Source organism: Hordeum vulgare, chromosome 4H (genome assembly GCF_904849725.1).
Source record: "Hordeum vulgare subsp. vulgare chromosome 4H, MorexV3_pseudomolecules_assembly, whole genome shotgun sequence".
Classification (NCBI taxonomy): Eukaryota; Viridiplantae; Streptophyta; class Magnoliopsida; order Poales; family Poaceae; genus Hordeum; species Hordeum vulgare.
Window position 1 is genome coordinate 235,275,288 of NC_058521.1, and position 17,434 is coordinate 235,292,721.

Below are 17,434 nucleotides of genomic sequence, written 5' to 3' on the forward strand. Positions count from 1 at the left end.
GAGAAGTAGAGGGAGCACGTGGCAATTAGAGTTAGCCCTCACCTCTAAAACCTCTAGTATATATAGGAGGGAGGGAGGGGAGTAGGCAGCCTCAAACACTCAAGGTTTGGCCGAAATTGGAGGTGGAGGAGTCCTACTCCAATCCTACTAGGAGTAGGATTCCTCCTCTCCACTTGGAAACCATTTCCAACTTTGGGTTTGTTTCCTTCCCACCTCCAATCCACCTTGGGATTTAGTGAAGGATTCGGCCAGCCCACTAAGGGTTGGTCCACGTCCTACCACAGCCCATGAGACCCTTTGGGGTGGGTGGGCCCACCTGGTGGACCCCCCGAACCCATTCCTCATTCCCGATACACTACGGGAAATGTCCGAAACTTTTCTGGAGTTCGAAAACCACTTTCCTATATATAAATATTTACCTATGGTCCATTCCGGAGGTCCTCGTGACGTCCAGGATCTCATCCGGGACTCCGAACAACCTTCGGTTACCAACACCTATAACTCAACTATACTGAATCATCATGGAACCTTAAGTGTGCAGACCCTGCGGGTTCGAGAACTATGCAGACATGACCTGAGACACTCCCCGGTCAACAACCAATAGCGGGACCTGGATGTCCATATTGTCTCCTACATATTCTACGAAGATCTCTATCGGTTCAAGCCCTACGTCAAGGATTCAGTTAATCCCGTATGTTGTTCCCTTTCTCCTTCGGTATGTTACTTGCCCGAGATTCGATCGTCGGTATCTCCATACCTAGTTCAATCCCGTTACCGGAAAGTCTCTTTACTCGTTCCGTAATACAAGATCCCGTGACTAACTCTGTAGTCACATTGCTTGCAAGGATTATTGTGATGTTGTATTACCGAGTGGGCCCCGAGATACCTCTCAGTCACACGGAGTGACAAATCCAAGTCTTGATCCATGCCAACCCAACAGACACCCTCGAAGATACCTCTCGGGCACCTTTATAGTCACCCAGTTACGTTGCGACGTTTGATACACACAAGCTATTCCTACGGTGTCCGGGAGTTGCATGATCTCATGGTCATAGGAACATATACATTGACATGAAGAAAACAGTAGCATAAGCTGACACGATCATATGCTACCTTTATAGTTTAGGTCTTGTCCATCACATCATTCTCCCAATGATGTGATCCCGTTATCAAGTGACAACACTTGTCTATGGCCAGGAAACCTTGACCATCTTTGATCATCGAGCTAGTCAACTAGAGGCTCACTAGGGACAGTGTGTTGCCTATGTATCCACACATGTATTTGAGTTTCCAATCAATACAATTCTAGCATGGATAATAAACGATTACCATGAACAAGGAAATATAATAATAACCAATTTATTATTACCTCTAGGGCATATTTCCAACAGTCTCCCACTTGCACTAGAATCAATAATGTAGTTGACATCACTATGTGATTGTAATGAATCTAACACCCATACAGTTATGGGGCTTGATCATTTCTTGCTTGTGAGAGAGGTTTTAGTCAGTAGGTCTGAACCTTTCAGATCCATTTTTTCTTTACAAATCTCTATGTCATCCTATAGATGGTACTACCTAGCGCCATTTGGAACTATTCCAAATGCCTGCTCCACTATACGAATCCGGTTTACTACTCATAGTTATTCGGATTAGTGGCAAAGCTTGCATCGATGTAACTCTTTACGAAGAACTCTTTAATCACCTCCATAATTGAGAAAAGTTCCTTAGTACACTAGTTACTAAGGATAATTTTTGACTGTTGTCCAGTAATCCATTCCTGGATCACTTCTATACCCCTTGATAGATTCATGGCAAGGCACACATCAGGTGCGGTACACAACATATCATACTATAGAGCCTATGGCTAATGCATAGGGGAAGACCTTCGTACTTTCTCTTTCTTCTGCCGTGGTCGAGCTTTGAGTCTTACTCAAATTCAGACCTTACAACACAGTCAAGAACTCCTTCTTTGCCTATCTATTTTGAACTCCTTCAAAAACTTGTCAGGGCATGCATTTCCTTGAAAGTTCTTATTAAGTGTCTTGATCTATCTCTATAGATCTTTGATGCTCAATGTTCAAGTAGCTTTGTCCAGGTTTTCCTTTGAAAAATCCTTTCAAACAACCCTTTATGCTTTCCAGAAATTCTACATTAGTTCCGATCAACAATATGTCAACCACATATACTCATCAGAAATTCTATAGTGCTCCCACTCACTTCTTTGGAAATACAAGTTTCTCACAAACTTTATATAAACCCAAAAACTTTGATCATCTCATCAGAGCGTGTATTCCAACTCCGGGATGCTTGCTCCAGTCCATAGAAGGATCGCTGGAGTTTGCATACTTGTTAGCATCCTTAAGATTGATAAAACTTTCTGGACGTATCACATACAACGTTTCCTCAAGGAAAACGTCGAGGAAACAATGTTTTGACATCCTATCTGCAAGATTTCATAAATAATGTAGGAACTGCTAACATAATTCCAACAGACTTTTAGCATCGCTACGAGCGAGGAAGTCTCATCATAGTAAACTCTTTGAACTTGTCGGAAACATCTCTGCGACAAGTCGAGCTTGCTTAATGGTGACTTTTCACCATCGTTGTCTATCTTCCTTTTAATAGATCCATATGTAATTAATAGGCTTTATGACCATCAAGTAGTTCTTCCAAAGTCTACACTTTGTTTTTATACATGGATCCTCTCTCGGATTTCATAGCCTCCAGCCATTTGCCGGAATCCGGTCCCACCATCGCTTCTCCATAGCTCGTAGGTTCATTGTTGTCCAACAACATGACCTCCAAGACAGGGTTACCGTACCACTCTGTAGCAGTACGCGACCTTGTCGACCTACGAGGTTTGTAGTAACTTGATCTGAAGCTTAATGATCACTATCATCAGTTTCCACTTCAATTGTCGTAGGCTCCATAGGAACAATCGTCATGCACCCTGCTACACTCTGGTTGAAGTGACGGTTCAATAAACTCATCAAGTTTCCACCATCCTCCCACTCAATTCTTTCGAGAGAAACTTCTCCTCAAGAAAGAACCATTTTCTAGAAACAAACACTTTGCTTCCGGATTTGAGATAGGAGGTATACCCAATTGTTTTGGGTGTCCTATGAAGATGCATTTACCCGCTTTGGGTATGAGCTTATCATGCTGAAACTTTTTCACATAAGCATCGCAGCCCAAGCTTTTAAGAAACGACAGCTTAGGGTTCTCCAAACCATAGTTCATATGGTGTTGGCTCAACGGAATTACGTGGTGCCCTATTCAAATTGAATGTGGTTGTCTCTAATGCCTAACCCATAAATGATAGTGGTAATTCGATAAGAGACATCATAGTATGAACCATATCAAATAGGGCGTGGCTATGACGTTCGGACACACCATCACACTATGGTGTTCAAGGCGGCATGAGATGTGAAACAATTTTCACATTGTCTTAATTGTGTACCAAACTCGAAACTCATATATTCATCACTATGACCATATCGTAGACATTTTATCCTCTTGTCACAACGATCTTCAACTTCACTCTGAAATTACTTGAACCTTTCAATAATTCAGACATGTGTTTCATCAAGCAAATACACTAGTATCTACCCAAATCATGTGTGAAGTAAGAACATAATGATATCCACTGCGTTCCTTAGCACTCATTGGACTGCATACATCCGAACGTATTACTTCCAATAAGTAACTTTCTTGTTCCATCTCACTGGAAAAATGACGCATCTAGTCATCTTGCCCATGTGGTATGATTTGCATGTCTCAAGAGATTCAAAATCAAGTGAGTCCAAACGATCCATCTGCATGGAGTTTCTTCATGCGTGTACACCAATAGACATGGCTCGCATGTCTCAGACGTTTGAAAAGCGAGTGAGCCCAAAGATCGATCAGTATGGAGCTTCTTCATGCGTTTTATACCAATATGACTCAAGCGGTAGTGCCACAAGTAAGTGGCACTATCCTTACTATTTTGTATATTTTTGCATTAATATTACGAACATGTGTAATCGTTGAAGGTTTTCATTGAAGGTTTTCATTAGACCCAGGAGGACGGTATAAAGTGGCAGGACTGACCTTGTTGTAGGCGTGGAGAACGGAGGACGGCCCTTGAAGACGATGAACTGGAAGAGGAGGGACATACGCCACATGATGATGCTCTCCCATACCCTAAAAAGTGCAATTTGGCTGAACCCACCAGGTTAAAAAGATCAAAGTGCCTAACTTTTTAAAAATACAAAAGCTGGTTTTCCCGACATCCTCTGCAACATATACCAATACTGTACTAGTAGTACTATATATATGACAGAAGTGGAATTGAGAGGTTTGCTTTCCCAACATTATTCTCTTGAACGTTTTCCCATCATTTTTTGAAGGGTTTGGTTTAACAGGGTACATGCATCTGAATCAGATGATGTAAACAAAGCCTCTGGACCTTAAGTCAGAACCAAAGCGACCAAGCATGTACTACAAAAGGCACTACATACATACTAGCTGCTCCCTCCGTAAACTAATATAAGAACATTTAGATCACTATTTTAATTATCTAAACACTCTTATATTAGTTTACAGAGGGAGTACAAACAAGCCGGATAGATACAAGTTGTACATACCAACACTAGAACCTGCAAACGTATAGACCTAAATCACAGCCACAAAACATTCACAAATCCGATGCCTCATCACAGATAGCCTCTAAAACCCTATATAATATGCATTCTTGGATAAGTAGACCTAAATCATCTGAATGGAAAACTAGAAAACTTATAAAATTTTAAAGAAAAGCTCATTTTAGCAACAGTTAGCTATAGATAGTAGAGCAAAACCTGTTTATTTTAGCAACAGGTTTATAAAGACATTCTTAATACGTTGAAGCTTCGAAGCATATGTGTCATAGTAGAGCAAAACCTGTTTATTTTCAAATGGGGGCATGTTGATTGAAAACTTACTGTCAGTAAATTCAGCTTTTGCTGCTCCCTTCTCCAGACTATACTGAAGGGAGCCAATGGTGAGACTAATAGCAGGAATCCACATTAGTCTCCTTCTTTCTACATCAGGAAAACAAGAACCAAGCATCAGATCCTACAGGTAGCAAAAGAAGACATTAATCCTACAGTATCACGGCAACATTTGACCATTTGAAGCAAAAGAAAAATGGGCGCTGATTGGAGTTGGAAAGCATAATAGTACATACTCTAAGGAAGGTACAATTATGATAAAACAAAACTATTATTTACTAATTTGTCTACATGAATATGATTCATTAATTTATAACACAGCCATACATATAACATATATGAATATTTTATTAGCTACCACATGTATTTATAATAATTAATTTTTAGTAATATATGTTACAAACATAATCTTCACATTGTATTTGTACATGTGCTTTGGATGTACAAAAGAAAGGCAATACCGTAGTTAAATTGTATTAGTTAAAAGAAAAATAAAAAATATATTAAACCATATATTGTAAGCAAGAGAAATCTAAGACCAAATATTTTGATTGTCTACATCGAAGTGGAAGCCGTATGTGCTAGACCAAGACATATCTGCATCAATCCCCAAACTAATTCTTCTATTCATTAATAAAAAATATTGACCGTGTTTCCAATTATTAATCAGAAAAAGTATGAAACTGATGTTATATGTATCAATCCCATATATATTCCATGTCACAAATAACAAATCTGAAGAAATATGCATTCCATTGGTACATGAAGCAACAACATGGAGATTCTAGCTCTACTCAATTGGCATAGATAAAGCTGTAACTTCCAATTAGTAATGCTTAAAAAACTGGAGGACAGTAGAGAAATAAGAATACAAAAACATAGTTGCGATGATTACATATATCGTCCAATGAAGTAACTATCGACACTTCCCCTTATGATCTATGAGTATAACTCCATACTATAACGACATATTTCTAAAGGTGATGGGTACCACCTATCACATGTTTGTGAACAACCAGGACAGCCCTAGTAGTACTATGGATAAACCAAGAAACTGATTGGAAATGTATGCATTCTGCGAAAATGATGCATGCCAGCCTTGTGCTTCTCAGTCCTGTATTTTTTACAGTACGAATGCAGAAAGATTTGGTCGTTAGCACGCTACCACACTAGCAGTAGCAGTGTTTGATAACTGATGGCTTAGACACTGACAGAGAGGGACACTACCACCATACCTTTAGCAATGCCCTTGATGATTGACACCCTCGTGGACCACTCAAGGACGCGCCCGCCATGGCCGAGAGCACCGCCGCCGCCGTCTTCTCCTGCAACATCCAAGAAGTGCGACAAGCTACCGTTGGGCACGAAGTCGTGAACGAGGAAGCACTCTCCCCTGGCCGTGGAGCAGAAGAACCCCCTCAGCCCCACGATGTTGTCGTGCCGAAGCTCGGCAAGCAGCTTGAGGCCCTTGAGGAACTCTGCCTCCTGTTTGCAGCAGGTCTTGCCCAGTCGAGTGACGACGATGGGCGTGTCGTTGCGCAGCGTGCCCCTGTACATGGCCGCGAAGCTGCTTCCGGCGCCACCCTGGGACATGGAGGTTTTCTTCCCCATGAGATTCAGCTCCGAGAAGTAGTCATCGCGGACTCCACCTCCTCCATGTTGAACCGGAAGCTCGGGGGCACCTCCTGCGAGATGGGGAGGAGGTAGGACTGGATCGGGAGGGAGGCGGGGATGGGAAGGAGGTGGCGGTGGCGAGGAGATGGGGAGGAGGGAGGACTGGATCGGGAGGGAGGCGGGGCGGGGAGGAGGTGGTGGCGGCGAGGAGATGGGAAGGAGGGAGGACTGGATCGGGAGGGGGCTGGGACGGGGAGGAGGTGGCGGCGGCGAGGAGATGGGGAGGAGGGAGGACTGGATCGGGAGGGGGCTGGGACGGGGAGGAGGTGGCGGCAGTGAGGAGATGGGGAGGAGGGAGGACTGAATCGGGAGGGGGCTGGGACGGGGAGGAGGTGACGGCGGCGAGGAGATGGGGAGGAGGGACGACTGGATCGAGAGGGGGCTGGGACGGGGAGGAGGTGGCGGCGACGAGGAGATGGGGAGGAGGGAGGACTGGATCGGGAGGGGGCTAGGACGGGGAGGAGGTGGAGGTGGCGGCGGCGAGGAGATGGGGAGGAGGGAGCCTTCTGAGCTAGGGTTTGGGCTGTGGGTGGGGTTTTCTTTTTTTCTTTTTTTCTGTAAATACATGGATGTGAGATGGTGAGATAGATGGATGGATGGATGGGTGCCATGTCATTTTATCCGTGGGAAGAGTTCTGATTGGTTAGAACATATTACGATATTATTGTAATCGTTGTAGAAGTTATGACGATCTCATCTTATGCGGTTACGACAATTTTGACTCACATCGTCGTAATTTATATGTAGATTTGATCCCCACAAACCGTGTATGATGATTTTGGATGAAATCGTCATAGATTTATGACGAATTCATCAGCGACATCTGAAAAAACGTCATGTATGAGCATATTTCTTGTAGTGACAGCTCGATGAAGATCTCCGCCTTCTTGATCCAGCAAGAGGGGCGGAGAGGTAGATGATTTCTCCAACACGGAGGCGTCGTGGTGGTGGTCGTGAACTAAACCAGCAGGGCTTCGCCTAAGCACCGCCGAACTAGACTAGAGGAGAAACAGATCTAGATAGAAGTAGAGGGATCACGTGGCAATTAGGGTTAGCCCTCACCTCTAAAACCTCTAGTATATATAGGAGGGAGGGAGGGGAGGAGGCAGCCTCCAACCCTCAAGGTTTGGCCGAAATTGGAGGTGGAGGAGTCCTACTCCAATCCTACTAGGAATGGGATTCCTCCTCTCCACTTGGAAACCCTTTCCACCTTTGGGTTTCATTCCATCCCACCTCCAATCCACCTTGGGCTTTAGTGGAGGCTTCGGCCAGCCCACTAAGGGCTGGTCCACGTCCTCCCACGGCCCATGAGACCCTTTGGGTGGGTGGGCCCACCTGGTGGACCCCCGGGACCCATTCGTCACTCCCGGTACACTACCGGAAATGTCTGGAACTTTTCCGGAGTTCAAAAACCACTTTCCTATATATCAATATTTACCTCCAGACCATTACGGAGCTCCTCATGACGTCCAGGATCTCATCCGGGACTCCGAACAACCTTCGGTTACCAACACCTATAACTTAACTATACTGAAACGTCACTGATCCTTAAGTGTGCAGACCCTGTGGGTTCGAGAACTATGCAGACATGACCTGAGACACTCCCCGATCAACAACCAATAGCGGGACCTGGATGTCCATATTGGCTCCTACATATTCTACGAAGATCCCTATCGGTTGAACCTCTATGTCAAGGATTTAGTTAATCCCGTATGTTGATCCCTTTGTCCTTCGGTATGTTACTTGCCCGAGATTCGATCGTCGGTATCTCGATACCATGTTCAATCCCGTTACCGGCAAGTCTCTTTACTCGTTCCGTCATACAAGATCCCGTGACTAACTCTTTAGTCACATTGCTTGCAAAGCTTATTGTGATGTTGTACTACCGAGTGGGCCCCAAGATACCTCTCCGTCACAAGGAGTGAAAATCCCAGTCTTGATCCATGCCAACCCAACACACACCCTCATAGATACCTGTAGAGCACCTTTATAGTCACCCAGTTATGTTGTGATGTTTGATACTCACAAGGTATTCGTCCGGTGTCCGGGAGTTGCGTGATCTCATGGTCATAGGAACAGATACATTGACATGTAGAAAATAGTAGCAATAAACTGACAAAATCATATGCTATGTTTATATTTTAGGTCTTGTCCATCACATCATTCTCCCAATGATGTGATCCCGTTATCAAGTGACAACACTTATCTATCGCCAGGAAACCTTGACCATCTTTGATCAACGAGCTAGTCAACTAGAGGCTCACTAGGGACTTTGTGTTGTCTATGTATCCACACATGTATTTGAGTTTCCAATCAATACAATTCTAGCATGGACAATAAACGATTAACATGAACAAGGAAATATAATAATAAACAATTTATTATTGCCTCTAGGGCATATTTTGAATAGGGTGATCTATGCATAATCGGATGGGTCCTAACAATGATCAAATGAATGATCCTGAACACCTACTTACGTCAAGCATAACCCTTCCATGTCCTCTTCCAGATACAGAACTCATGAGAAGACACAGTCACGGTTATGCACATGGTTGGCAAGTTTTAATTAAGTTTACTTCAAGTTATCTAGAACAGGATGTTAAAAAAAATTCCAAGTTTGCCAAATAACCGCGGGCACGACTATCCGAAAGATTTAACCCCGTAGGGGTGCTCCATCTAGTCCATCACAAATGACCACAAGCCGCATAGAAAGCCTCGCTCACGAAACTCATGATATCCTCAGATTCCTTAGTGGAAAACCTCAACTCTCAGATATCCCAAAGCCTCACCGGAATCCCGATGCACAAGATATTTTGTAAAAGTTGAAACAAGTCCAACAAGGCCGCCCGACGTGTCGACGAACCCGATAGGGGCCGCGTATCTCGTTCTCAGGACACGACGGATAAGCGAAGCACACGGTGGCCTAATAGACATCTCCCTAGTTGCCCCAGGTTGTCCCCGCACGATGCTCTAGTTTGGACCAACACTCATGAGGAGCACTGGCTCGGGGGTTGATTAATTATCTATGGGGTCCGGAAAATCCCTATCAATTTTATTAGGTTATTAGGCAAATGTAGTACCAAAGCTGGGCCTATTAATCTAAAACAAATTATCAAGGGGGTCCCTATGACATCCCCGATCGTGTTAGGAGCGCTCAATTATGGAATATAACACCGGTAGCCGAAACTAGGGCGGCAAAGATGGAACAAAATGCCAGGCTAAAAAGCTGAGCCTTCCACCTTTTACCAAGTATATAGGTCCATTAAATTAATTAGCAATTCAATGGTGATATAGCAAGGAACCCATGTTATCACATGGAAGCAAATGCACCAGCAACCAGCAACGCAAACACATGGTTAAGCAAGCAGTAACATAGTCAATCACTGGTTTGCTAGGCTGTAGAAAGGTTGAAGGTTTCATGGCAATGTTGCAAGGCTGACATTTAACAGGTGGTAGGCAACTTGACATAACGAAAGAAATGAGAGAACTAGCATGGCATTGATAGTAAAGGTATCTATGGAAATAGTCATCTTGCATGTGATCCTGCTTGGAAGAAGAACGAATCCGTGAAGCAGACGAACCGACGTAGTCGAACGAATCCTCACATTCCGACATGCTTGCGGAACTCTATCAAGAAGAAGAAAACCAGAAATAAGAATCAGCACACGATATTCACCATGGCAGATGCACGACATGATGCACAACACATATGATGCATGTTCGATTTAATTATGCAAGGCATGGCATGGCAATTCACAACAATCAAACACTACACATTGAGTGAAGCTCAATATGCAACGAGTTGCATATTGACGAAACTCCACATTTGAATTATTTAGTTCATTCCTGTTTATGTACACAACAATTTTAAAATGTTGGTAACATGGAAATAGGTGAAGCATGTGATTCTATACGACATTCTAGTTGGTTTACACATATAGATCATTGACCGGAGCTATGGTTAACAGATACGTGCAACACAAGATATTATGCCATGAATGCAACACCCATGCAATTTTTATGAAAACACTCGCAGGAAGGATATGAAGCACGTGTCGCCATGGTGAAAGAAAGGAGACCATGGCGGCAAAATGGAAACGATGCCACGGCAACGTTCCGGTCCCGATAACTCAACGAGATACCGGTGCCAATGAATTGTGAGCGTGTGCGTGTAATGCCAAAGAATGATGGGGTGATCCCGGTTACCGGGTTCCCATGTGTCGGAGGCATGATTATTGGGTACCTACAACTAACATAGCATCTAATAAACAGACAACAATGCCTCTCATACAACAATGCATTCGGTCCACGTGTGATCTTCTCGGGCTGTTAGAAATCTCCTACACTAACAAGAGATCTCGCCCCTAGATCTAAGAATGAAAGGGGAGAGGAAGAGGAAAGGAAGAGGTAAAACTTAGTTGCTTCTTTGACAAACGAGTGAAACCAACGAACCTTGAAGGTTTCAAAGAGATGAAGAATGATATGAGAAACAAGCAAGAATTCAAACAAAATTGCGGGTGCACTTCGGATGGAAATTGAGGCAAAATTTTGATAAGATGGAAAGATCTTGACAAGATTCACAACTAACCAACTAAATTGATAAGAAACGAAGAACATGAAAGAAAACAAAACACTCTAGTTAAATGAACAAGAAAGGAAAGAACGTGATCTTGACGCAACTAGATAATGGATAAAAGAGAGCAACATCACAACAACTCTAGAACAAGAGAATAGGAACTAGATCATTGTGAAGAAGAGAATGGACAAGAAAATGACAACTACTACCACAATTCAATTTGGCAAGCATCCTTGCAAGAAGAACTGGACAGAGTTGTTGGAAAAACAACAACAAAAAGAACAAGCTTGTTGTGGACTTATGGAAACCATTTAAAAATAATGAGGTGACAACCAGCCACTAATAGAAACAAAGATTGCTTGGATGCAACAAGAAAGGCAAAACTTCTTACACCAATAGGATATATTGAGAACTTGGGTCAACGATAATCACCATAATAGCAACAATCCTTAGGAAAAGCTTTAGGTGAAATCTAGTCCAAGGTAACTTCAATGAAGAAATCATGGGGTTAAAACTCATGATCAAATGAATAGGTGTATTTGAATATCTCATTCTTGAAATGAATTCTCTTTGAATATCCTCCACTAACAAGAATGTTATAACACCACCTCAAAGAGGGAAAAGGAGCAAGAATTGCACTTTGAAATACAAGAGAAAGAACACTTGAGGTTCTGCAACAAGAATCTTGAAGAACACCTTGAGAATGAATTGCATACTCTATGAACCACCATGAAGAGCCACTTGAGGAACACCGGAATGAAATGATGACAGAAAATAATTGAAGGTTGAAAAGAATAAGATTGAAGCCTTGCAAAATTTTAGATGGAGATTCACGAAGAGATACTTGAGAAAACTTGGAACTCCGGAAAAGAAAAGATTAGAACACTTGAAATCGAGAATTTGATATCATGAACCACCCTCAAAAAGAATTGAAATCAGCTTGAAGAAAGAAGAACAAGAATTATGTTAAGCTCACCCTTCATCAAGTTAAATCGATGACAAGCAACGAATTTAGCATACCACTTATTCTTCTTGAAAAGATTGATGAGAGATATGAGCACAAACTTGCAGAAGTCTCGAAAGAACCACCAGGCTAGAATTTGCAATGAAGGAGAATAATACAAATGAACTGGGCCACATGAGGAGAAATAGAGCATGATTCGATTAGGGAATGCTTGAACAAGGCATCGATAAGAATTGCAAATGAATGGGAATATGATGAATGATTGAAGATACATCAGAACGAATAGATCATGATCTACCTGAAGAATTTAGAACATATGGGGATATTAGAAATGGAAGGAATACATCAGAACAAAAATATCTTGAGCCGCCTAACAGAAAATTTGGATGAGGCACCAGAATAATTGAGAGACGAACAAAGAGACAACAATTTGAGAAGAATTTGAGAATGAAAGCTGAAAGCAGAGAATGAAGAAATCTTCTGAAATGATGGCCTTCGGAGGATCGAGAAATGAAAACAACTCTGAAACGCATCGGATAGATATGGAGAATTTCTCATGATCAAAACCATTTCAAGATGATAGAACCAAGCTGAAACCACAATCTTCAAGAGAATGGACCAAGATTTAAGAGAAACACTTCTTCGGTCTTTAATGCAGAGAATCATGAGAAGAAACACCATCAAGAATTATTGAGACATCCAAATGATGAATAAGGAAAAAACTTGAGCCAACGATGGAAATTAATTTGAATAGATCTTGGAGAAGGGATGTGACTGATGGAATCCATACTTACGTCATATCGAAAAGAATTAGAGATCTCCGGAAAATATTCAAAGAGACAGATAAGATCCTAGGAAAAAACCTATGGGTTATGGGCCCACTCAAAAGAAACCACCGTTGAAACAATTAATTAGGAAGAGAGATTGCACCGGATAAATGAAAAACTTGATGAGGTTGCGCACCTCGAAATAATTGAAAGGATTGAAAACAGTAAACTTCTGAGATATCTTCAGCACTCCGGACATAACAGAGATGGATGAATAACAAGAGAGGCTTGAATGATAATTTCCGACACAGAAATCATTAGAGGAAGACAAGGATATGATGAACATTGAAAGCTTGGATTGAATCCACCGGAGAAGAAGACAAAAAAAGAATGATGAACTCAAAACTCCTAAGAATCTTCACTGTGAAACACCGGATACCAGACATAAGAGAACATAGCAGAAGCAATAATGAAAAGAAAGGCAGTTGGATGATAATTAAATCCTTGAAGAAAAGGGCAAGAGGGAGGGAAAACAAAGACAATGCTGGACAGATAAGACAAACTCTGGAAGAAATGAGAGATAGATCTTCCAAATATTGAAAAGGATAGAATTGATTTGAAGAGAAGCACACCGATTGAAAAGAATCTAACATGACAACTCCAGTTGCAAAGAATTGATAAGACAACTTGATTGAGCGAAAGAATAAGCACTCTCATATGAATATGAGAACACCGTTTAGGAAAGATATGAAATCACCACTTGACCTCGAAGAAACTCGAATTACCATACTCCAATAAAACAAAGGATGCATCTTACAAAACAACCAGAACAAATTCATGACAAAGATTCCGTTCGATATTTTCGTGGATAGGATCGCACGAGCTCGATCGTACGTTGGGTTGTCATATTGAAATGACGCTCGAATATGCTCCCTAGGCGTGGCAAACTACACGGCTTGTCGAAGCATACTAATGACATATATCGAGACTGTCCTGTGTAAAAACGACCGTGAACAAAGGAATCCACTGAAAGTCAAACCCCAACCTCACATCATGCCTTTGTTGGGAGATTTTCCTATAAGTGACTACTTGAATTCCCACCTAAGAACTCCCAAAATTTTCTCGTTGTGCAAATCGGGTCCACAGATGCAAGGAGTAAAATCCATCACTCAACTCCTAGCAATAACACGACCCATCCAGTGTATCACATCCGTCAACACATAACCATAGATCTCGGAAATTCATCTATCTCAGACCCTCGTAATCACAACGATACCAAGTATCGAAGTACATCCGGACGCTCTCCACCAGTACTAGGGATGCCAGACTCCTGTCGCCACTACTTGTATTGAAGCAATTTCGAACATCCTTCGTCCTTAAATACTAGGAAATCTGAATGATAATGATGTGCTCAAGAATCCCATGGAGCTCAACTCCCCGGAATAAAATCATCACAGCACGAGGCACCAATGCAAGTCAGAACTCCGTCACATCGACATCATATAGATTCCAAAAATATCCGCGTGATCCTAAAATTTTTTTTGATTGAAAAGAGGAGCAGAAATAAAATTATTACGTCAAGATTCCTCACCAGAGCATAGAAGAGGAGGGAAAAGAATCCTACTCTCAAATCAGTTTTTCACTAGACTCGACTCGACCAAGTTCGATCAATCAAGGGGGCTCCTAGGTCGTTACTGCTCTGATACCAACTTGTAATGCCCAAGATGCAATCCTATCCTTATTTTCGCGTGAGGGCCTCAATAGGGATAGAAGCACATCTCATCGTTCTACAAGAATGGATATCGTTACAAGTGTATGTACTGAAGAGATGAGTATATGGAATTGGCTTAAACTCGCCACAAGCTACATCAAGATCACATCAATACAACAACGTAATCAATCATCATGAAGAAGAGCAGGGTCCGGTTACGGACGAAAACAAACGATAAAAGAACAACGTCCATCCTTGCTATTCCAGGCTGCTGGCCTGGAACCCATCCTAGATCGATGAAGAAGAAGAAGAAACTCCAAATAGAACAACCATCGCGCTCACGTCAAAGTGACTCTTTAGTTGTACCTGCAACTATTGTTGTAGTAATCTATGAGCCACAGGGACTCATCAATCTCATTTCCAAAGGTATCAAGACTAGCAAAGCTTAATGGGTGGGGTATGGTTAAGTGGTGAAGCTGCAGCAAACGACTAAGCATTTATTTGAGGTGGCTAACTTACGAGTACAAGAATAAGAGGGGGTGATCTACACATAATCAAGCGGGTACTAACAATGATCAAATGTATCATATTGAACACCTACTTACGTGAAACATAACCCCACCGTGTACTCTTCCGGATACACAACTCACGAGAAGAGACAATCACGGTTACACACACGGTTGGCAAGTTTTAATCAAGTTTACCACATAACCGCAGGCACGGCTTTCCGAAAGATTTAACCCTGCAGGGGTGCTCCAACTAGTCCATCAAAAAATACCACAAGCCGCATAGAAAGCGTCGATCACGGAACTCATGATCTCCTCGGATTCCTTAATGGAAGACCCCAACTCTGAGATAGCCCAAAGTATCACCGGAATCCCGATGCACAAGATATTTCGTAAAAGGTAAAACAAGTCCAGCAAGGTCGTCCGATGTGTCGACGAACCCGATAGGAGCCGCATATCTCGTTCTCAGGACACGTCGGATAAGTGAAGCGTACGATGGCCTTAAAGACATCTCCCGAGTTGCCACAGGTTGTCCCCAGACGATCCTCTAGTTTGGACCAACACTCATGAGGAGCACTGGCCGGGGTTGATTAATTATCCACGGTGTCCGGAAATTCCCTATGCAATTTTATTAGGTTATTAGTACCAAAGTTGGGCCTTGCCAGACCAGTCTTAATCTAAAACGAATTATTGAGGGGGTCCCAATAACAACCCCGATCGTGTTAGGAGCGCTCAATTATGGAATATAACACAGGTATCCGAAACTAGGGGGCAAAGATGGACCAAAACACCAGGCTAGAAAGTCGAGCCTTCTACCTTTTACCAAGTATATAGGTCCATCATATTAATTAGCAATTAAACGGTGATATAGCAAGGAACCCATGTTATGACATGGAAGCAACTACACCTGCAACTAGCAACGCTAACACATGGTTAAGCAAGTGGTAACATAGTCAATCAGTGGTTTGCTAGGTTGTAGAAAGGTTGACGGTTTCATGGCAATGTTGAGAGGCTGGCATTTAACAGGGGGTAGGCAACAAGACATAACGAAATAAGCGAGACAACTAGCATGGCATTGACGGTATCTAGGGAAATGGTCATCTTGCATGTGATCCTGCTTGGAAGAAGAACAAATTCGTGAAACAAACAAACCGTTGTAGTCGAACGGATCCTCACATTCTGACACGCTTGCGGAACTTTATCGAGAAGAAGCAAACCAGAAACAAGAATCAACACATGATATTCACCAGGAACATGCACAACATGATGCACAACACATATCTTGCATGATCGGTTTAATTATGCAAGGCATGTCATGGCAATTAACAACAATCAAACACTACATATTAAGTGAAGCTCAATATTCAACGAGTTGCATATCAACGGAACTCCACATTCGAATTATTTAGTTCACACCTGTTTATGCATACGACAATTTTAAAATGTTTGTAACATGGAAAGAGGTGAGGCATGTGATTCTACACGACATTCTAGTTGTTTTACACATATAGCTCATTGATAGGAGCTACGGTTAACAGGTATGTGCAACACAAGATATTATGCCATGAATGCAACATGCATGAAATATTTATGAAAACACTAGCAAAAAGGATATGAAGCATGTGTCGCCATGGCAAGAGAAAGGAGACCATGGCGGCAAAATGGAAGCAATGCCATGACAACGTTCTGGTCCCGATAACTCGACAAGATAGTGGTGCCAATGAATTGTGAGCATGTGCGTGTCATGCCAAAGAATGATGGGGTGATCCCGGTTAACGGGTTCCCATGTGCTAGAGGAATGATTATGGGGTACCTGCAAGTAACATGGCATCTACGAAACAGACAATAATGTCTCTCATACAACAATGCATTCGGTCCACGGGTGATTGTCTTGGGATGTTACAACGGGGTGGCTTTGTAGTGATGGTGAGATGGCAATGGAGGGTTTAGGGGGAGAAGGCAATTTCGACGGGCTCAAATTTGATCAGGAGCCACCGGTGGGGCTTTGCCCATGGAAACGGAAGGATATCTCGAGAGACTAAACTGTGGGGGCGGCAAAGAGGCGAGAGAAGGTCAAGTGGGAGCACGGGGATGGGCTTAAGTAGCCACAGCGCAGAGCTCCACAGGCCAGGTCAACGGCCATGGCTCGACCTTTGCTGGAGGCCGCGGGGTGTGGTAGGGGTGTGTCTGTGAGCCCTATGGGCGTGGTCTACATACATACTAGGGGAGAGAGGGAGCTGGGGATTGCGAGGTGCTCACATGT